Genomic DNA, 19,964 nt, shown 5'->3' on the forward strand with positions numbered 1-19,964 from the left:
GATATGGGAAACAACAATGTCAAAGAGAAAGATTGGAAAGGTTTGAGAATAGAGTTTCCCTAATCAAAAGTTTTACTTAGCACTGAATATGAAGAGGTCAATGATAAAAAGTGAAATGATTATAGGGAGGGTAAGACAGAGAGGCAGTGATTGTAAGTAAAGATGGGAAAGGCTAAAAATAGCAACCAGTTCTGGCAATTCTCATACAATGTATGTCTTTTTTCCATTAACTTATTATTATTACTAACATACCTAGCACTTTAATTTGATCATTTGAACACATGCAAGTGTAATTCAGCAGTTCCTCCACATCTTTATTTTTGGAAATGAACAAACTAGGGGCGAATGCATTTCATTAAATTGCCAAGGTTGATAAGCCTTAACTATAATCAGGATGGCGGCCGGGAGAGTTTCCAGATTGTAGAGCTCATCACCAGATGCAAAGCCTCTTTCAAGGAAGTGAAATTGTGTGATTGATGGCTCAAATAAATTCATGCCTGAAACAGGAAATAACAAGCAGTGAACAGAAAAGAAATCTACAATTAGGAAAGTAAGCAGTGTTGGGGGAAATAGCAGTTATAAAACAGCTTATTGTCAACTTAACTGAAACAGAACAAACAGTAGGCTAATTAAAGTACTGTTTAAGTACCATTGTGTTAGTTGGAATGATTTATATCAATACAGAACTTTTAAATTAAATTCTAATTTTAACCGCTGCCCCATTTAGTAAAATCAAACACATCATGCTTGTTGCATCTTTCCTCCTGCTCGCACATGCTGTTGTTTTGTGTTCTCTGTTGTGTCTGAATTGTGGAGGAGACTTTTACATTTTCATCAAAGCCCCACAGATCAGGAGAGTGCCATTTCAGATCTTCTGTGTTTTCATCTTTTCTGTTTAGTCTTTTCTGTTCTGTAGAGTTTCCTTCTCTGCCTGAAAAATGTATTTGATCTTGCAGTTTGCAAGAGAGTAGCAGGGGATGGGAGAATTTATGAAAAATGAGATGTCAATGGCTGACAATTAAATCTCCAATATCTGCCCTTCTTTCTGAATCTAAGGAAAATAATTAGTGTAGGGGTTTAAGATGCCATTGTACCAGGGTTCCATATGGGAAAAAAATTGGGAAGCAGGAGCCAAGCATTTCTCAGAACATAATATGTAGGTGGCCCCCTGTTTGACTTACGCTAAAGGCTAGCTCTAAATATTAGTTTAGTAGTTTTATTAAAATGCTGCAGAGAAGGCTATTTGTAAATGATCTCATACATTCCTGTGTATTTAATGCTACTTTTACAATGAAGATTGCTAAATTTATATCTCCTGTTATAATCACTCCTCTTTATATCCAGATGCCTCTTGGACATCTCCATTTGGATATTTCAATCTTAACATGTACAAAAGTGAACTTCTGCTTTTTTCCCTCCAAATTTTTCTCTTTCTTCATCACCCAGGTTTCTCTATGTTATGAATGGTACCACCACTCACCCAGCTGCTCAAGCCAGAAACCTGGCAGTCATCGTTAATTCTTTTCTTTCCTCATCTTCCACATCCATCAGCAAATCTTTATTACCAAGTCCAAACTCATTCTGCTCACTGCACAACAGGCTAATAAATTGGGAGACGAGGTGTTGGGACAAGAAATAATGACTTTATTGGGAAAGACAGCAGTCTGAGAATTTAGTGGGCTAATGTCCTAGAGAATCATCTTCCCTGAGCTTTAATTCAGGCTTCCTTTATACTGAAAGAGGAGAGGGTAAAGTCCTGGTTCCAGCCAGACTCCGGAGAGGAGGTCTTAATTTCTTCCCTCCTGCAGCCATTCACTGGTAGGCCTGGTTAGAATGTTTCCTGCGAGCTAAACAAAGGTAATTTAGCTTAATGCTCATTACCTGGGAGGCAGGATTCCTAGAGATGGGCCATTATGTGTAATTTAAGCTTAAAGGCAACATCCCTTTTGTGATTAACAAGCAATAGGATACAAAGGTTAAAGTAAAAGAAACAGATCTAATATAGAGTCAGATTTGTCCTTCCCTATTACATGATTATTTGAACTTCAAAATGTATCTTCATTTTAACCACTCCTTTCCATCTCTACTGCCTTAGCTTTGGTCCTGGTCATTATCTTCTTCTTGGATTAGTACTGACTTCCCTACCCTCAAGTATGCTAGTCTTGTTCACACCTTAGGGCCTTTGAACATGCTGTTCAGTTCTTTCTAGGTGCTCTTACTTAGCATTTATTTTATCTGCTTTTGATAAATAACATCATCCTGATATCCTCACTTCTCTCCTTTGGTGTATGATCTGATGAAACAGTCAATTAAGGCACCCTGATCAAGTGATGAAATATGTCACAAGATAAGCCAGTGGAAGACTTCGTCCCTGGAATTTGAACTGTGAGCAGAGTGATGAAAATGGCCAGAGTAGTACCGCAAGGATGAGAATGTTGATTCCATGGGACAATTAGAGCCACTGATTATTGATCTTGACAAGACTGTACTTCAGGCATGCGTTTAATCCTATGAGTATCCTCGTGTCCTTTAAATAAATTACATTTTTAAACCTAAATTGACTAGAGTTGGCTCCTGTGGCTCACAACCTAGGAAACCTTGTTATTTGTTTCAGCTTATGTCAACTTTTCTTTGACAGTCTTGTACAATAAAGTCCCTCCTTTAATTCCCAAATGATTTTTCTGCATATGCTAAGACAAGCTTCTTAGTTTTTAAATGTAGTAATGTGGTAAATCATAGTAATAAAATTTATAATGCTTTCTTACATTCAATACTATTTAATCATAGTTTTGTCTTTTATTTTATTTAATTAAAAAAAAAAGCTTTGTTAGTTTTAGTTTACCAATATTTAATTTTGGATTTTTGCATATCCACTCAAAGTAAGATTGACCTATGACTTTTCTTACCTGTATTGTCTTTGTTCAGTTTTAGTATCAAAATTATACTGCCCTCATGGAATTAATTGAATAATTCTCAGTTTTTTATTCTATGAAGCGATTTGTAAAAATTTTATTATCTATTCCTTGAAAGTATGGTGAACTCATCTTTAAAACATTCTGGAGTTGATTTTTTGAGGGGAGGGTTGCAGATTTTTGAGTGCTGTTTCAATTTCCTTAGCCTGCTTAGGTTTGCTACATCTTCTCAGGTGTTTGGGCAAATTAAAACTTTTTTTTCCTAGAAAATTATTTATTTGATTTTTTTCATATTTATTGTGTAAAGTTGTTCATAGTATTCTCTTATAATTTAAAAAAACTGCTCTATCAATAGTTGACAACTTATATTTTGGTCATACAACATGGGTTATATGCCACTTAGTCTTTGTTATTTGTTGAGATTCGCATTACAGCATAATATGCTGTTATTTTGAGAAAGACTCCATATGTGCTTGAATAGAGTAGCTATAGGGTTCTCTACATGTTCCTTGTGTTGTCTAAATATTCTATTTTCTTACTAATGTTTTGTCTGCTGGATTTATTAATTACTTAAAATGGCATATAAAATTCTACTATGACTGTGATTTGCCAACTTTCCTTTGTAAGCTAGTAAATTCTTGCTTTAAATATTTTGAGGCTGTGTTTCTAGATGCATAGTGGTTCATGATGGTTATAACCTCTTTGCAAATTTTTCCATTTATCATTATTTAACAATTCTATTTATCCTGATTAACAGTGCTTTTGACTGTAGGTCTGTTTCCCCCCTTTGACAGTAATGCAGCTACACCAGCTTTCTTTTTGTTGTTATTCACTTGCATATCACTCCCCCTTCTTTTACCATCACCTTTCGGTGTCCTGTAAGTTTTATGTCCTGTTAAAAAGAATGTAACTGACAATGTGTCTTTTAACTAGTAAGTTTACCCCATTTACCTCTTTTAGAGATTATTGATTATTTCTTCTATCCCATTTTGTATTTTCCATTTACAATACCTTTTAGTTGCTCCTTTCCTACCCCTATTCCCTTGCTTTCTATTGATTGTTTTATTTCCTTTTTTACATCACCTGGTTTGAAAACTATTATTCAATTTCTTTGCTCTCCATACTTTTTTGCATTTCACCCCTTCGTCCTGGGTTCAATTTTCAATTTCTTGAAGATGTCCTTTAGACATTTTTCAATAAAAGTCTCTTAGAAATAAATGCTGTTTTTCCTCTGAAAATGTCTTCATTCTGCCCTCCCTTTAAAATGATACCTTAACTTGGTACAAACTCTAGGTTGACAATTGTAATTATTTTATTTTAGTGTTGAAGATATTATTTCATTGATTTCTAGTTTCTTTTGTTGCTATTGAGAAGCCAGCTGCCATTCCTTTGTATTTCATTCCATTTTCTGTTTATTTAAAAACTTCGGTTTTTCTTTGATCTTTAAACTTCACTACAATGTACCTAGATATGAATTTATTTTGTGTTTCCTTAAGAAATACTCCTGGATTGAAATTGCTGTCATGGGAAATGTTATTTTTCATTCTTTTCAGATAATGCCAAATTGTTTCCCAAAATGACTGTCTTGATCCACACTCCTGGGTTCTTACATCTTCACATTACGTTATGTCATATGAATTTTTTGATGCCTATTTTGTAAAAACTTTGTTGGCGAATAGAGAAAGACTGCTTCTCATGACCCAAACAAGAAGGGAAAAGTTGAAATTGTATGTCAGTCATTTTTGTATGAAAGAAGGAAGCAACTTATCTCAAGGGAAGTAATGACCAGGTCATTTTTTAAGGCATTTAAACTTAAACAGAACTTTTTTTTTAAATTTAACTTTTCTCAATTCCCAGAAAATAAGTAGACTTTGTTGAAAAATGCTTTTGACTGATACCTGTTATTTTGTGTTCTAAACTTTTCACTTAATATCTTACAAGATGAACTTACTGATTAGTTTAGAACTTGGTAAAGAAATGGGCACTTTCTAATTTTTGTCCAAAAATTCCCTAAAACAATTTTTAGCAGTTTCATTTGGTATATTTTCAAATGTGCCTGTTCTATACATAAATGGATTCTTTCTGGATTCTATTTGTTATTTGTTTTTTGGTTTCCTTTAAAATTTTTCTTTTTAAAATTAAAAAAAATTTTTTTAATGGGTGGAGGGAGGTAACTTTAGGCTTATTTGTTTAAACAGAGGTACTTGGAATTGAACCCAGGATCTTGTGCAAACTAGTCATGCACTCTACCTCTGAGCTATACCCTCCCCTCTCTATTCTCTATCACAGTGATAATTTTATAGTCTTCTATTGAAAATGAAAGTATCTTTTTCATCTGATTCTAAAATTACCTTTTTTTCTGATTCTAAATATAATAATGCCTAGAGTAATTTTAATGTCTGGAGTTAATCTCAGTGCTTAAACAGACTGCCTGCATTCTTTCCATTATTCAGAGAAAACTACTTCTAAGCCATTTTAGGCCGTTAATTGGATGTCCTATCTTTTTAGATGTTGTTTCTGTCTTACAATATATTGGAGGTAGGTAGTTCTACAATTTTATATGCTATCCGTTTGTATTTTTAGGAAGATTAAAAAAAAAACTGTCAGACAAAATCCTAAAAGCTTATTTTCTTTTATTTGTCTTTAAAAGGAGATAATTAGTGGCTGTTAGTATCATGTGCCATATTAACCCTTCATGTTCTTGAAAGCCATAATTAAGATGCGTATCAACCTTACTGTCTAACCTACTTAAAAAACATTAGCACATTTTTGCAACCTATTTTCTTCCAATTTGGCTTCATTCAACACAGTGGGGAGAATAAATGCTTCTGAGGGTGGAGCACAATTCCTCTGCCTAAATGCACTACAAATAACACATTACCTTGTTTGTGACTGAAAGAACTATACCTATTGTGAACTGAAGGGCAAAGCCAGATTAAAATGTTCTGTACTCAACGTCCCTTTAAGGAATGAACTAAGCTCTTCTTCTTTTTTTTAACCTGTAGAATGTTCACATTACTATTTTCTACTTTTTTTGATGTCATGCAAGAAATCTGATTAAATATAAAAACCAATTTGAGATAATTTAATGAAGAAATGCTTATAGACATATTCTAACTATACACTAATTACACCAGCCTTCACGGTAATATTCCCAATTATGACTTTTATTTATGAATTTCTTAAAGGCAAGACTATGTATTAAGTATTGAATGTCTTCACAACTGATGAAAATCTAAGAATGTATAGAATATATAGTCAAAGGATACATAGAAGAGGAAGGTACCTTTGATGGCCTTTATTTTTTATTGTAATTTGATTAAATTTTTTTTGTATTTAAATTTTGAGTAGGTTAATATTGACAAGGTTCAAAATTAGAAAGGCACAAGAGGATATACAACAGGGAGTCTTCCCATTTCTCAGCTTTCCCCGAAGTAATCAGGGCTACAAGTTACAGCCAAGGGTATTCTACAGGTGTTCTAAGTGCTAGCTCCCTCTAGCCCCTCCTAAAAGATGAGGTTGAAAGATGTGAAGCCGGTAAAGGTGCCTTTTTTTGAAATAGAAGCAGGGCCAGAATCTCGGTTTCTTGGCATTCTTAATTTTTTGCAATCTTTGCAGTAAGCCACATTGCTTCCTTACAGTGTCTAGTTGGCAACTGGTTAATCAGTGTGGATGTTCCAATCCGGGTAATTTAAATTTCAAAGTAGCTTGGTTTGAAATTGTAATCCTGAGGTTTATCAGAAGGGCGGTGGGGGAGGAGTTTTTGTTGGTTCTTCAACGAAGGCAAGAGTTTAAAAAGCTGACTTAGGGTTTAATCATATGGCTGGACTTTTGCTGAGTCTCAGGGATGGCGCGTGTCAGGCCCACAGTGCTGACGTCAGCACGGCTCCCAGTCAGGCGTCAGGGGACTAGTGTTCAGCCCTCCGCTGCTCGCACCTCTAACAACGCGACCCGGACTGTAAGGGCGTTAGCCTCGGTCCCATCCATCCCGATCTCAGCCTGGAGACGGTGCAGAGGCAATGAGGCCTCGTCCTAGCCTCTTCAGCCTGTCGGGTGAGTGCGGTGTAGGAAAGAGGCGCGCTGGCGCCAACGCAAGGCCCGCCCATGGACAGCCCGCCAGCTGGGTCTCGGGCTCGAACAAACTAGACCGTCCAGCTCTGGCCACTCGGTCTAGTTCCCCCCGACCCCACTGCCTCCACTTCTGGGGTCACACGGCAGGCAGCAGGATTCTACAGCCAATCTCCTTAGCCAGCCTGCTCCTTACCTCGCCAAAAGGAGATCTTTCAGCCTCTCCCCAGAAACTCGCCCCACCCTGCCCTTCCCTTCCCTTCCCTTGGAAAGAGGACAGATCACGAGGCCAAGAACGCGACTCCGCGGACTGGGCATCTCTCTGAGCCAGACTGGAGCAGGCATCGAGACCCAGCGTGGGAGTGGGAAGGCGCCGTAGCGGGCAGCTCTGTGGCCCAATAGCGTTCCTCTACCTTCTGGTGCGGGCCAATGAGATGCGTAGGGTGGGACTTCCGCCTCGCCTTGGTGTTGTCGTTCGCGCTCCGACTCTGGGCGGTGGGGGTCGGTGCGGAGATTCAGTCATGAAGTCAGGGTAGGGACTTCTCCCGCAAAGACACGGCGGGCGAGCCTTTTCGTATTGCGAGGTCAGGCTTCCAGGTAAGAGCCTCTCCCGCGTCGCGGCGGTCGGGCGGCGGGTTGTCCCCCGCGGGGCCTGGCGGGGAGAACACACCCCTTCGCCGGCCTGAAGCTCCGGGGCAGCCCCGCAGCTGAGGTCTTTGCTGCTCCTCCCTAGGCTGGGCGCGGAGGAAGCTAGGTAGTTGCAAACATTTTATTTAAAAAAAAAAAAAAAAAAAAAAAAAAAAAAAAAAAAAAGAAGCCCTGCCTTTGGAGGGCCGAGTACTTGCTTTCCTATCCCGTGAGTTTGTATATTATCCAAAGTTGTTGGGTTATCAGTTTTCTTCTCAGATTCTCATCTTGAGGTGGCTGGAGTCTGGGAAGATGTTCGGAAGGCTTTTCTTGGTCAAGCGCTTGCCGCAGAGTCCCCGGGCGAAGTCTCTTGACTTTAGTTGTGGAAACTCTGTAGTCTTTGGGAAAAAGAGGACAGTCGCCTCCTTCCTTTCTAAGCTTCCTCCCACCCCCACCCCCACCCCGGAAGCTAGACTGAAGGTGGGACGTGACTGCTAGGGGCAGATTACCACGTCCCTGCCCTCTTAAAGTTGGCAGCTCTGCAGGACGCTTATTGAGTTGTCCAGCACTGATGGAGAACTCTGTCCCAGAGAGGGTGTGGGCCGACATCGAAGCCAAGCGATCCCAGAAACACTCACGCATATTTGGTGGCAGCCACTAACTGTTCTCTGCCAGCGTTTGGCAAGTTTCTCTATTTTGTCTTAATCTCGCAATAGTAAATTTCAAAAACTATCGTTTCATCTTCAGTTTCAGCACCGTGGGCAGCTGCTCAGGTCCTTTGTTGTTGCCCCAAACTTGCCAGACGGTTAACTGTTCGTCAGTGATGCAGCAGGGGCAGTGATGAGAACTAATGCATTCCTTTCAACAAAGATCTGTTGTTCTCCGAGGAGAACATCGGCAGTTTTTGATACAGTATAAATAAGATGGGTGTGCCGCCGAAGAGTTCTAGTTAGAGAAACAGAGCGATTCAAGGTTTAAGGAAGGGCTTTCAAGGTGTTTTTGTTTTTGTTTTATCTATTTAAGGACAAATTTTAATGGGACGAGGAGATTAGCTCCACTTCAGAGTAACAAAACTGAACTGTGGTAGCTGTTTAAAAGAACTTGAAAAAGGAGATAAGAAGTGTAGTGCAGGGCCCATGGGGACTTATTAATGGATTTTGGAATAAATTTAATGCATTGACATAACATTAGAAAGAAAGAAAAACTTATCAGAGGACATCCTGTGGAAGAAGAGTAAACATTATCTCATGAAGCTTTTGTTTCAGGTTTTTACAAAGAGTGTATGAGTGTGAAGAGGAAGATGTAAATGTATACCATATTATTGTGGATTATGGCAAAACACTGGCTCCCAAATTTGGGAGTCAGGCTGTGTTTAGCCTTCAGCTCTGCCACTTCCTAACTCTGTGACATTGTCTGTAAATGAGGAAGAATTGTTAAGAGTTAATTGAAATAAAATATGTCTGTTACATAGTTAAGCCTCAAAGTGTTTTTTATTTTGTTTTTGTTTTTTTGGAAATGTTTGGCTAGAAACCGTTATTTCCTTCTGTGTCAGAAATGACAGCTATTTTATTAATATGTTTGTATGTATGTATTTATTTATTTATTAATGTATTTTTTACCTCTGCCTTACATGAAGCCAGTAGCTTGATGTCTCCATGTGTAATAATAAAGCATGTGGACAAAAGCTTGATTTACAGGGTTTAATACCGAAGAGTTTGGAGTAAGTTCTCATCTATCTTTGTTTAAAGCTCATTTTTCTCAAGCATTTTGCGGGGACCTTGAATTGTTACCAGCATTCAGCACCCTTCCTTTGATATTTTTCTGCATCCCAGAGTAACAGATTTATCAGATGTTTTTCAGGCCCTAATTTTAGCAAAATAAGGGCAGGGTGAAGGGGATGGTAAGTTTATGCCTTTGATCTAAATTGGATGGGAAGGCATTAATGTTTTATAGTTTTTGCCATAAAGATGTATGAAATGAAATGGCTTGGTCGAATATCGTGGTATGCTTACTTCATGTTCGTAGGACCTAAAAACGGTTGACAATTTAAGTAAAAAGTATGATTTTGGACATGTTAAAATCTGGGAATGTCTAGCAGAAGGCAGAATGAGTTTGGATCAAAATAGTGTTTTGCACCATTTGACATATTACTGCCATATGGCATTGCATATGGTAGTTTCACATTACTTAAAAAAGGGGAAAGAAGTAAGTGTTAGTTTTCTCAAAAGAAGAAACAGAATTAATAGACAAGTGAATTTTAATAAATCATGGTGGACAGTATTCTTTTAAAATTTATGTATTCATGCAAATATTTATTGAGCATATATCAAAAAATTATATGTTTTTATAATCCTTTCACATTATGCAGAAATTGATTTAGGAACAATGATAACATATAATTGATATTGTTAGTTTACATATCATAGTACATAAATGACAATAACAGTGTAGCTAACATTGATTGTTTACTATAGACCAAACAGTTCTATTATTTCTTGTAATAATTATTTATATTTTTCTTGTAATTCTCACTATTATCAATGTGGTAGTAGTACAGTTATCCTCTTTTTATAGATGGTGAAGTGGAAGCATCCAGAATACATATTTTTCTGAGTTCACATTAGGTTGTTAGTGGAGTAACTGGAATTTGAACCTTGGCATCCTGGCTATAAAGCCTGCCTGTCCTGTATCATGTTTTATTAAAAAAAATACAGAATACTGTGGGACTATTTCGGATTCTTTACTTATTGGTTTGGATGACCTTGGGTAAGCTCCTTTGGCCCTTGGTTTCCTCAACTCCTTCCTCAAAAATATAATATTAAGCCATTATGTTTGTGGACATAGGATAATTTGTAAAGCCTTATACAGAATATGTGTCCAATAAATGATATGCCTCAGCCTTTTTCTTTTCACATTGAGGATATGGGCATTTGAAAGATTGAAAGCAACTGGAGGAGGATGGTAGGAGAAAGTTTCGCCTAAGAACACTGCCTAAGCAAAAATATAGAAGTAAGAAAGCAGAGAACATTTACCAAGGTAGTATGTTTAAGGAACAGATTGATAAAGATATGAAAGCAACCTAAGTGTCCATCAACAGATGAATGGATAAAGAAGATGTGATTTGTGTATGTGTACACACACACACAGAGGAATACTACTTAGCCATAAAAAGAACAAACTTTTGCCATTTGCAGCAACATGGATGGACTTGGAGGGCATTATGTTAAGTGAAATGAGTCAGAGAGAAAATCAAATACTGTATGATATCACTTATATGTAGAATCTAAAAAATACAACAAACTAGTAAATACAACAAAAAAGAAGCAGACTCACAAATATACAGAAAACAAGCTTGTGGTTACTGGTGGGGAGGGGCATTTTGGGGCGGGGAAGTGGGAGGTACAAACTTTTGGGTGTAAGATAAGCTCAAGAATGTATTGTGCAACATGGGGAATGTAGCCAATATTTTGTAATAGCTGTAAATAGAAAATGACCTTTAAAATTGTATAAAAATTTAAAAAGTTACAGGCTGGTAAATACAGATGGACACAGATTATGGAAATCCTCAAATGAACCAGGTTAAGGATTTTATACGTGATTCTTAGTTGAGAAGAACCCCTCCTATAGATATTAATCTGGAACAGAAGTCCAGTAGAAGCCTGGAGGTAGAAATACCATGGAGTTTAATTACAGTGGTTGAGGCAAGAGTGACAAAGGTGGAATTGTAGTGAAGGGTATAGATTTGAGAAATGTTAACATGGGGAACCGATGTTAAGTATGGGCCTTAGTTTGGGGAGGATATTATGATGAAGAACAGGTTTTGGTGGAAGAGGATTTAGGAGGAGAATTAGAATTTATGATACAGATTTTGGATTTGGAGCTGAGGATTTCTTCAGATGTTTAGAGATGTGAAATGGGAGCTGGATGCTCTGTGTATTCTGTAAAAAGGGAAGAGACCACTTGCTTACATCATGAGGAAATGGCCTATAGCAATCATCCCACTGTGGTTCAAATTTTCACAAGGAAGGATGTGACTCCTGAAGGTCCTCAGAAATGCAGATTTCTCACTTGGTAGAGTTGTACCCACCGTTTTTCCCTGTAACATATTTTGTGTCCTGGGAGAACAGGAGTAAGGTAGTGGGGAGGGAAACTTGTGGAAACCTAGCAAGGCTCCCACTTATTATTTCAAAAGAGAGCCAATCAGTTGGAAGCTAGGGATTCTCACACTAAGAACTTGGAAAGACGCTGTGATTTTTATACAGTACCAAGCATTTATACACACATGTTGCATGTTGAATTGTTTTAACATCTGATTTCTTATTTTTGTCATCCTTTCTTTGTTACCCTGAGTTGATTAATAGCAAAACCTTTAAAATTAGAGAGCCTGTATGCCTGTTATGGGACGGCTACAAAGAGGGGACCTAAAGAGATTGTGTTCCACTTACAGCCAAGATTGTGGGAGAAGGACCTGAAAGGATAAGAGTAGAAGGCTGCATGGTGTGCTAGGAAGAACAGAGATTCTGTAAGTCTCTGTGTTAACCATTCTCTGGCTTCAATTTCCTTGTTCTGTAAAATGATGGTGATGATAAAAGGAATTCTGACCTTTTGTAGGAAAGAAAAATATCTGGAGGCCCTTTATACTTGAAAAAGGGCTCAGGTCTAAGTAGAAGAAGGGCCTGTAGTTTTCTTTCTTGGCAGATTTTCTGGAGTTTGGTACAGTTGGGTAGGGCATGATGTTAGATTAAGCTGTATAGTAATTTACCTATCTCTGAACTATTTTTTGTTTCCTGTAATGTAAGGTCGAGTAACTGGCCAATCAAATGAAAAATCGAACATTAGGCACAAGCATTAAGACAAGGAAGGTTTACATATTCTGTCACACCATTGTTGGAAACATGACTTGGATTCTGCTACTCGGGTTTTTCTATAGCATTCATTCACTCAACAATTTGCTAAGTATTTTCTATGTCAGGCACTGTTCTAATGCAGAGTACATTAGTGAACCAAAAAAAAAAAAAATCCTTGCCCTCATGGAGTTTATTTTCTAGTGAGAGAAATAAGGTTTCTTTTAAGTAATTGGATTTTTTTCTTGTACTATGTATTTATAAAACCACAATTCTAAACAGATAACAATAAGAGTACGTACTATACCAGATTGTAACTAATTTTGTAGAGCACTTTGAAGGAAGGGACTGTATCATTCTTACTCATATATGTCTCCCCATTTCCTCTTTTCCCAATGAAATGACTTAGACGTATTTAATACTCAGAAGATGTTAAGTACACATTAAATGCTTATGATAAGGAGAAGGAAGTTGTGTTAGGGCAAGGGCCAGATCTTAATGATAAAGGAGTCAGTTAAATGTAACAAGTGTTAAGGACCCATGTACTCATTTGATTGAGGGTAGGGAGAAAGAGAAGGGTGCTATGAATTGCCTTGCCTGGCTTACCTGTGAGGCTGAAATGGAAATTAGGTTATATTGTAGCTGAAAGCATCAACATTAAGGGAATCTGGGTGTCCCTAACTTGCCCACGTTAGCTGGGTGACTTTGCATAAATAACTTGACCTCTCAGTTCATTTCCTCGTTTGTAAAATGAGGTAGTTGGAATTTTCCAGTTTAAAATCTGCTTTTAAGACTTACAAAATGTGTATTGCAGTTTCACTTTACTAATATAGATCAAATAGAGCTGATCATGAGCTTCCATTGAATAATAATAATCAATTTATGCTTTTAGTTAACAAACTAGATGTTTTAAAAAGATGTCTATAAAATTAATGCTATTTGATGTTATTTATTAATAAGACTGCATTATAATTTTAAAAAATAAGGCAAAAATACAGCCTAGTATATAGTTTCTGCTTTGTTATTATGAAGGAAAAATAAGCCATAGTATTTCAGGCCCCAGTAATGAGTCTTAATAGTTATTTGTACTTTCATACAGCAGCCTTTGATTATTGTGCTAGTGCTCAGCATACCGATCTGAAAATGTGTAGTTCCTAACTTCAAGGAGTGATGAACAATTTAAATGTTTCATTACACTGTGGTGACACAGAGAAGGCACATAGTGAGAGGCTGAGAGAAGAGAAAGTTCAAGTGGTTAGAGAAGACAGATTGAGGAGGAATGGCAAGGGACAAAGCTGGAGACATAGGCGGAGCCAGTGTATGAACTTTCTGTGCTAAATCACAGTTTAGTTTTGAACTTTATTCTGGAAGTTGTTTAATCTGTTAAGGAATTTTATGCAGGGAGTAGCATGATCAGGCATTTTTGTATCTACCTTCACATTCCTCTTAAGAGAATGATCCACAGGGAAGATATTTATGTCATTTTAGTTATTTCAATGGTGTGGTCCTGCTTGAGGCTGTCTTAACTCTGAAATAAAGTCTGAGGAGCACTGTTAATTTTGTGGTTTTAGAATATCAGTAACCATGAAATATTTGGACATTAAAACATTTATATATTCATAGCTACATTGATGTAAATTGAAAAGACAACTGAAATTTTGGTATACTCTGCTCATTGAAATGATTGAGCTTCTGGTCAGCTACATGAATTTGATTTAGAATCATTTCTAGGGAGCTAGAAATTTGTTGAAGCTTGATTGATTGAATATGACTCTAGTTCAAGCTTATTTTCTGATGATCAAGCTATCCAGTTAAGCTTTTAGAGGGAATGAATCGCCAGGGGAAATAATCCCACTTGGTGATAAGTAGATATTTCTAAGTCAAGTTTATAAGATAGTAGGAGTTGAATTTCTACTTTGCTTAGATAAGAAACACCTCATTAAATATTAAAGAGTACTTTATTTGCCTAATTACTGTGCTTGTAATTTACATGTTTGACCTCAAAAAGGAAGAACTGTGCTTGTAATTTATACATTTACGTAACATGTATTATAAATATTAATTGCTTAACATTTTTTGAGGCGAAATTCACATCACATAAAACTAACCATTTTAAAATGAATAATTGAGTGGCACTTAGTACATCACAGTGTTGTGCAGCCACCACTCTGTCAAGTTCTGAAACATTTTTATCACTCCAAACTAAAACCCCATACTCATTAAAGTTATCCCCCATTCCCTGCTGCCTTCAGCCTCTGGCAGCCACCAGTTTCCTTTCTGTTTCTATAGACTTACTGGATATCTTATTTATTCTGGAAATTTCATATCAATGAAATCATGCAATGTGTGACCCTTTGTGTCTGGCTTCTTTCACTTAGCATAATGTTTTCAAGGTTCTGCAGTGTTGTTGCAAGCTACACTGTTGTATGTATGAGTACTTCTTTCCTTTTTATAGCTAATTTTACGGTATGTAGAAACCACACTTCATTCATTCATCCACTGATGGACATTTTAGTTCCTTCTATCCTTTGGCTGTTGTGAATATTGTTGCTGTGACCATTCACTTACAAGGATGTGTTTGAGTACCAGTTTTCATTTCTTTGGGGAATACATAAAGAGTGGAATTGCTGGATCATTTTTGGATATGTATAAGGAGTGGAATTGCTGGATCATATGGTAATCCTATCTTTAGCTTTCTGAGGACTTGCCAGACTTTTCCACAGTGGCTGAACAATTTTACATTCCTACTGGCAATATATGAAGGTTCCATTTCTCTACATTGTCACCAACATTTGTTCTTTTCTAGTAAAAAAAATTATGCTGTTGCTATCCATGTGGGTATGAGATGATATCTCACTGTGGTTTGATTTGCATTTTTTCCATTATAACTAATGATGTTGAACATGTTTTTATGTTCCTGTTTGGCCACTTGTATATCTTTGAAGAAATGTCTATTCATGTTCTTCGCCCATTTTTTAAGTTGGGATATTTGTCTTTTTATTATTGAGTTCTAAATGTTTTTATGTATCCTGAATACTAGATCCTTATTAGATATATGATTTGCAAATATTTTCTTCCATTCCGTGGGTTGCCTTTTCAGCTTCTTAATAATATCCTTTGATGCATAAAAGTTTTAAATTTTGATCAAGCTCTATTTATTTTTGTCGCTTATGCTTGTGGTGTCATATCTAAGAATCTATTGCTGAATCCAAGGTTATGAAGATTTACTCCTAAGAGTTTTATCATTTTAGCTCTTATATTTAGGTCATTGAACTATTTTGAGTTAATTTTTACATATAGTGTGAGTTAGGGTACAAAGTCATAGTTTTGCATGTAAATATCCAATTGTTCCAGTACCAATTGTTGAAAAAAGTATTATTTCCCCTTTGAATGATCTTGGCACCTTTACTGAAAATCAGTTGGCCATAGGTTATGGGGTTAGTTCTGGATTCTCAATTCTGTTCCTTTGGTCTATAATTTCTATCCTTATGCCCACATCACGTTGTTTTGATTACTGTAGCTTTATAGTAAGATTTTGAAATTGAGGTGTGAGTCTTTCAGCTTTGTTCTTTTTCAAAATTGTTTTCACTATTGAAGGCCCCTATAATGTGAATATTAGTGTGCTTCATGTGTTGTCCCAGAGTTCTCTTAAACTATCCTCATTTCTTTTCATTCTTTTTTCTTCTTTCTGTTCTGCAATAGTGATTTCCAGCTCACTGATCTATTTTTTTTTGCCTCATTAGGCTATTCTTGGTTCCTCCTAATTTGTTATTCATTTCAGTAGTTTTATTCTTCAACTCTGTTTGGGTATTCGTTATATTTTCTAACTCTTTGCTAAAAACTTCCCCCTGTGCATCCATACTCCTCTTGAGTTCTCTGAACATCTTCACCATCATTACTCTAAACTCTTTCTCAGATAGATTGCCTATCTCTTCATCACTTATTTCTTCTTCTAGAATTTTATCCTGTGTCTTGGCCTAGTGGCCTTATTTGTGGTGGATGAGGCTGGGCTAGAGGCTTCTGCAGGTTTCCTGGCAAGAGGAGTTGGTGCCTGCTCACTGCTGGGTGGAGCTTGGTCCTGGTCCTCTGGTGGGTAGGGCCATGTCTAGGGGTGTGTCTAGAGGCATTTGTGGCTCAGGAAGTCTGCTGATGGGTGGGGCTGCGTTCCTACCCAGTTTGTTGTTTGGCCTGAGGCTTCCCAGCAGTTAAGTCTACAGGCTGCTGGGTGGGGTTAGGTCTTGGTGCTGATGATCCAATCAAGATGTCAGCCTCCAGAAAACCTCATGTAGATGAACACTTCCTGGAATGTCCTCCACCAGCTTTTATGTCTCCAGGGTGAGCTGCAGCTGTCCCCTATCTCCCTAGGAGACCTTCCAAAACCAGCAGGCAGGTCTGGCCCATGTTCCTATGAAATAACCGCCTCTTCCCTTGGACCTGGAGCACACTTCCCAAGAAAATGAGGTCTCTGTTTCCCCCAGTCCCCTGAGGCTCCTGGAGTTAAGTCCCACTGGCCTTCAAAACCTGGGGTCTCCTTCTCTTTCCAGTGCCAGAACCCCGGGCTGGGGAGCCTGATGTGGGGCTTAGAGCTCTCACTCCTGTAGGGGGAGGGGGTCTCTGCCACTTATTTATTCTTCAGCTTGTGGGTCGCCCACCTGGGGGGCATGGGGCCCAATTGTATTGAGAGCCTGCCCCTCCTAATGTCCCGCTGTGGTTTCCTCTCTATGTTTCCAGTTTAAGAAGATCTTTTTTTTGCTAGGTTCCAATCTTTTTTTCCCGATGATTGTTTAGCAGTCAATTGTGGTTTTGTTGTAGTCGTGAGGAGAGGTGAGCTTGTGGTCCTACTATTCTGCCATCTTGACTAGCTCAACCTGTATAAAGTCTTAAAATGTTCCTTTGGTGTGGTGATTCCATATATAGGAATCTATCCTAAGAAAATAATCAGAAATGTGGAAAGAGATTTATATTTATCATAGAATTATTTGTAATTGCAGGAGTTGGATTCAACTTAGTATTGAAGATAGTAGGGGAGTAGTTAGACTAAGTCATGATTTAGCCATATGATGTCACATTAAGCAGCTATTAACAAAGTAGTTTGTGAAGAGTTTTAATAACAAGGAAAAATGATACAACTTTTAAAAAGCATACAAATTATAGTACAATATACAAATAATATAAAATATACATGGAAAAAAGACTGTTACTAGTGGTTGGAATCAGAGAAGCAGAACCAGTGTGAATGATATGAGTGATACTGAATAGGATATTAGAGATTAAGAAATTCTATATTACAATGCTGTTTGTGCCTTGTATGTTGGGTGAGCTGGGCCACTATGGGTCAGATGGATGGCAGTGAGGAAGAGAGCTGAAAGTGAGGTTGGGAGAGTAAGGATAATGTTAGAACCTGTGAGAATGAACTACAACACATGAGGACAAACACTCATGTTATCTGTGAATGTTAACATTATGGGTAATTGATATTTTCTTTATACCTTCCAGTGAACGTTATTTTTAGTATTAGAAAAAAATCAAACACTTTATTAAATAGCAATATAATGAATGATGTATGAGGATTAGAAGCTAACTACAATGATATTAACTTAAGTCAGTAAATGATGGACCCAGGATTAGAACTTCAATCCCTATATTACAGCTCTTCTTACAGTCTTTACAGGTATACTTTAAAATCACATTCAATTTATCAGGTTCTGAGAGAAACCGCAGTGATTTTTATGGCTGGTGAATTTTCAATCATCTGCACTACTTACATTTAGATATGCTTTGGAAGACATTATGTTGATTAATATAATCATGTTTTTTATTTTGAAATAATCACAAGTGTCCAGAAAAGTTGTAAGAATTGTATGAAGACTTTTTTTTCCCCTTAATCATTTAGAGTAAGTTGTTGACCTGATGCTCTATACCCACCAAATACTTTCGTGTAAGATTCCTACAAACAAGGATAGTCTTGGAGAAATGGGTGATTTTAGGGTTATAGTAAGGAAAGTACGAGATGGGACTGGAGAATCTTGTGCCAGAAAACAAAGAAGTGCTCAAGAAAGATGGGCACATGTTATTTATTTATTTATTTTTTAATGAAATACAGTCCTTTACAATGTGTCAGTCTCTGGTGTCCAGTACAATGTCACAGTCATGCATATACATACGTATATTCATTTCATATTTTTTTCCATTAAAGGTTATTACAAGATGTTGAACATAGTTCCCTGTGCCATACGAAAGAAACTTAAAAAAAAATCTATTTTTATATATAGTGGCTAACATTTGTAAATCTCAAACTCCCAAATTTATCCCTTCCCACCCGCTTTCCCTGGTAACCAAAAGATTGTTTACTAAGTCTGTGAGTCTGTTTCTGTGGACACAAAAACCCATTGGAATGAGCCTCCTTTAGACTAAATTAGGGACAATTGGACATCAAAATAATAATTACTATAATGTATTATAGTCCATTGAATAAAACAGTAATCCATATTTCCATACTAATATAAATGAATAAACTGAAAATTTGATGAGAAATGGTATAATCTATTGCAGACAGAATAATGACCCTTAAAGATCCTAATACCTGCAACCTATGAATATGATAACCTTATATGCAAAAGTAATTGTGCAGATATAGTTAAGTTAAGGACTTTGGGGTGGTAATGTTACCCTGGGTTATCCAAATATGCCCAGTGTAATCACGAGATATCATAAAAGTGGAAGAAAGGCAGAAAAGAAGTTTGGGATAATGTGATGTGAGAAGGAATCAATGTAGCATTGCTGGCTTTGAAGATGGAGCAAGGGGCCCTTGAGCCATGGAATGTGGGCAGCCTCTGGAAACTGATAAGCATAACAATCAATTGTTGTATAATTCAAAACTTTTTTTTTTATTTTAAAACGTACATGGGTAATAGCCTAGACTAGATTTGTGTGACTTCTAAAAGTAAATGATACTTCAGAGACTATGGGTCCTCTTTCAGATTCTGCACCATGATAACACTCCAGTGGCCATATATTCACTTTCCTCTTTTCCCTATTGTTAAGTGAGAGGAAAACTGCCTTATCTAAATACCATTAAGAACAGAAAGATAATTGTGTAAATTATCAATTTATTTTTTTTCCTGCTCCAAACTCACTCTTCGGTACCTACTCTGTAGTAATGGACTAGACTTTAAGCATTTCTCCTTCACAAAGAGCGTGATGTTAAGCTTTACTCGGTGCTGGAGGGCACAGAGTGCCAGAGGGAACTTACTGGAGGAGGGGATTTTTCCCTCCTATTTTCTGTGAGCTGTGTTCCCCTCACCCCGCCTCCTGGCCCCTACCCCGCTCCTGCTGCATGGTCTGTCACAGTAGATACATCTGGGGGTGGTCTGCCTCAGCCATGTGCCCAGAGTACACAGGCTGTTACTGATCCTGCAGCCCCAGTCCAGACCTCGTGACCACCTTGCTACGGCCCTTCTGAAGTGGATGGTGTACACCTCAGGCCTCATGCCTACAGTGCCTTGACTACCTC

The 19,964-nt window shown here is 37.5% G+C and overlaps 1 protein-coding gene and 1 long non-coding RNA gene across 4 annotated transcripts in view; one reads left to right on the plus strand and one right to left on the minus strand.

Annotated features, from left to right (window-relative positions):
• Positions 1–293: 293 nt before the first annotated feature.
• On the minus strand, positions 294–7,516 carry LOC135322617 (uncharacterized). The gene is made up of 2 exons (XR_010383268.1): positions 7,394–7,516; positions 294–497 (listed from the first exon to the last, which is right to left on the minus strand). It is a non-coding gene; the product is annotated as an uncharacterized LOC135322617 (long non-coding RNA).
• Positions 6,707–19,964, plus strand: part of RNF13 (ring finger protein 13) — a 115,861-nt gene continuing 102,603 nt past the window's right edge. Inside the window, exon 1 of one of the 3 annotated variants that reach the window (XM_010980552.3) lies at positions 6,707–6,965. The gene's annotated coding sequence lies outside the window, so the exon portion shown is untranslated. Of the gene's footprint in view, positions 6,966–7,279; positions 7,578–19,964 lie in introns of those variants that run through there. The other 2 variants (XM_031449177.2, XM_010980551.3) reach the window with 2 other exon arrangements.

Source organism: Camelus dromedarius, chromosome 2 (genome assembly GCF_036321535.1).
Source record: "Camelus dromedarius isolate mCamDro1 chromosome 2, mCamDro1.pat, whole genome shotgun sequence".
NCBI lineage: Eukaryota > Metazoa > Chordata > Mammalia > Artiodactyla > Camelidae > Camelus > Camelus dromedarius.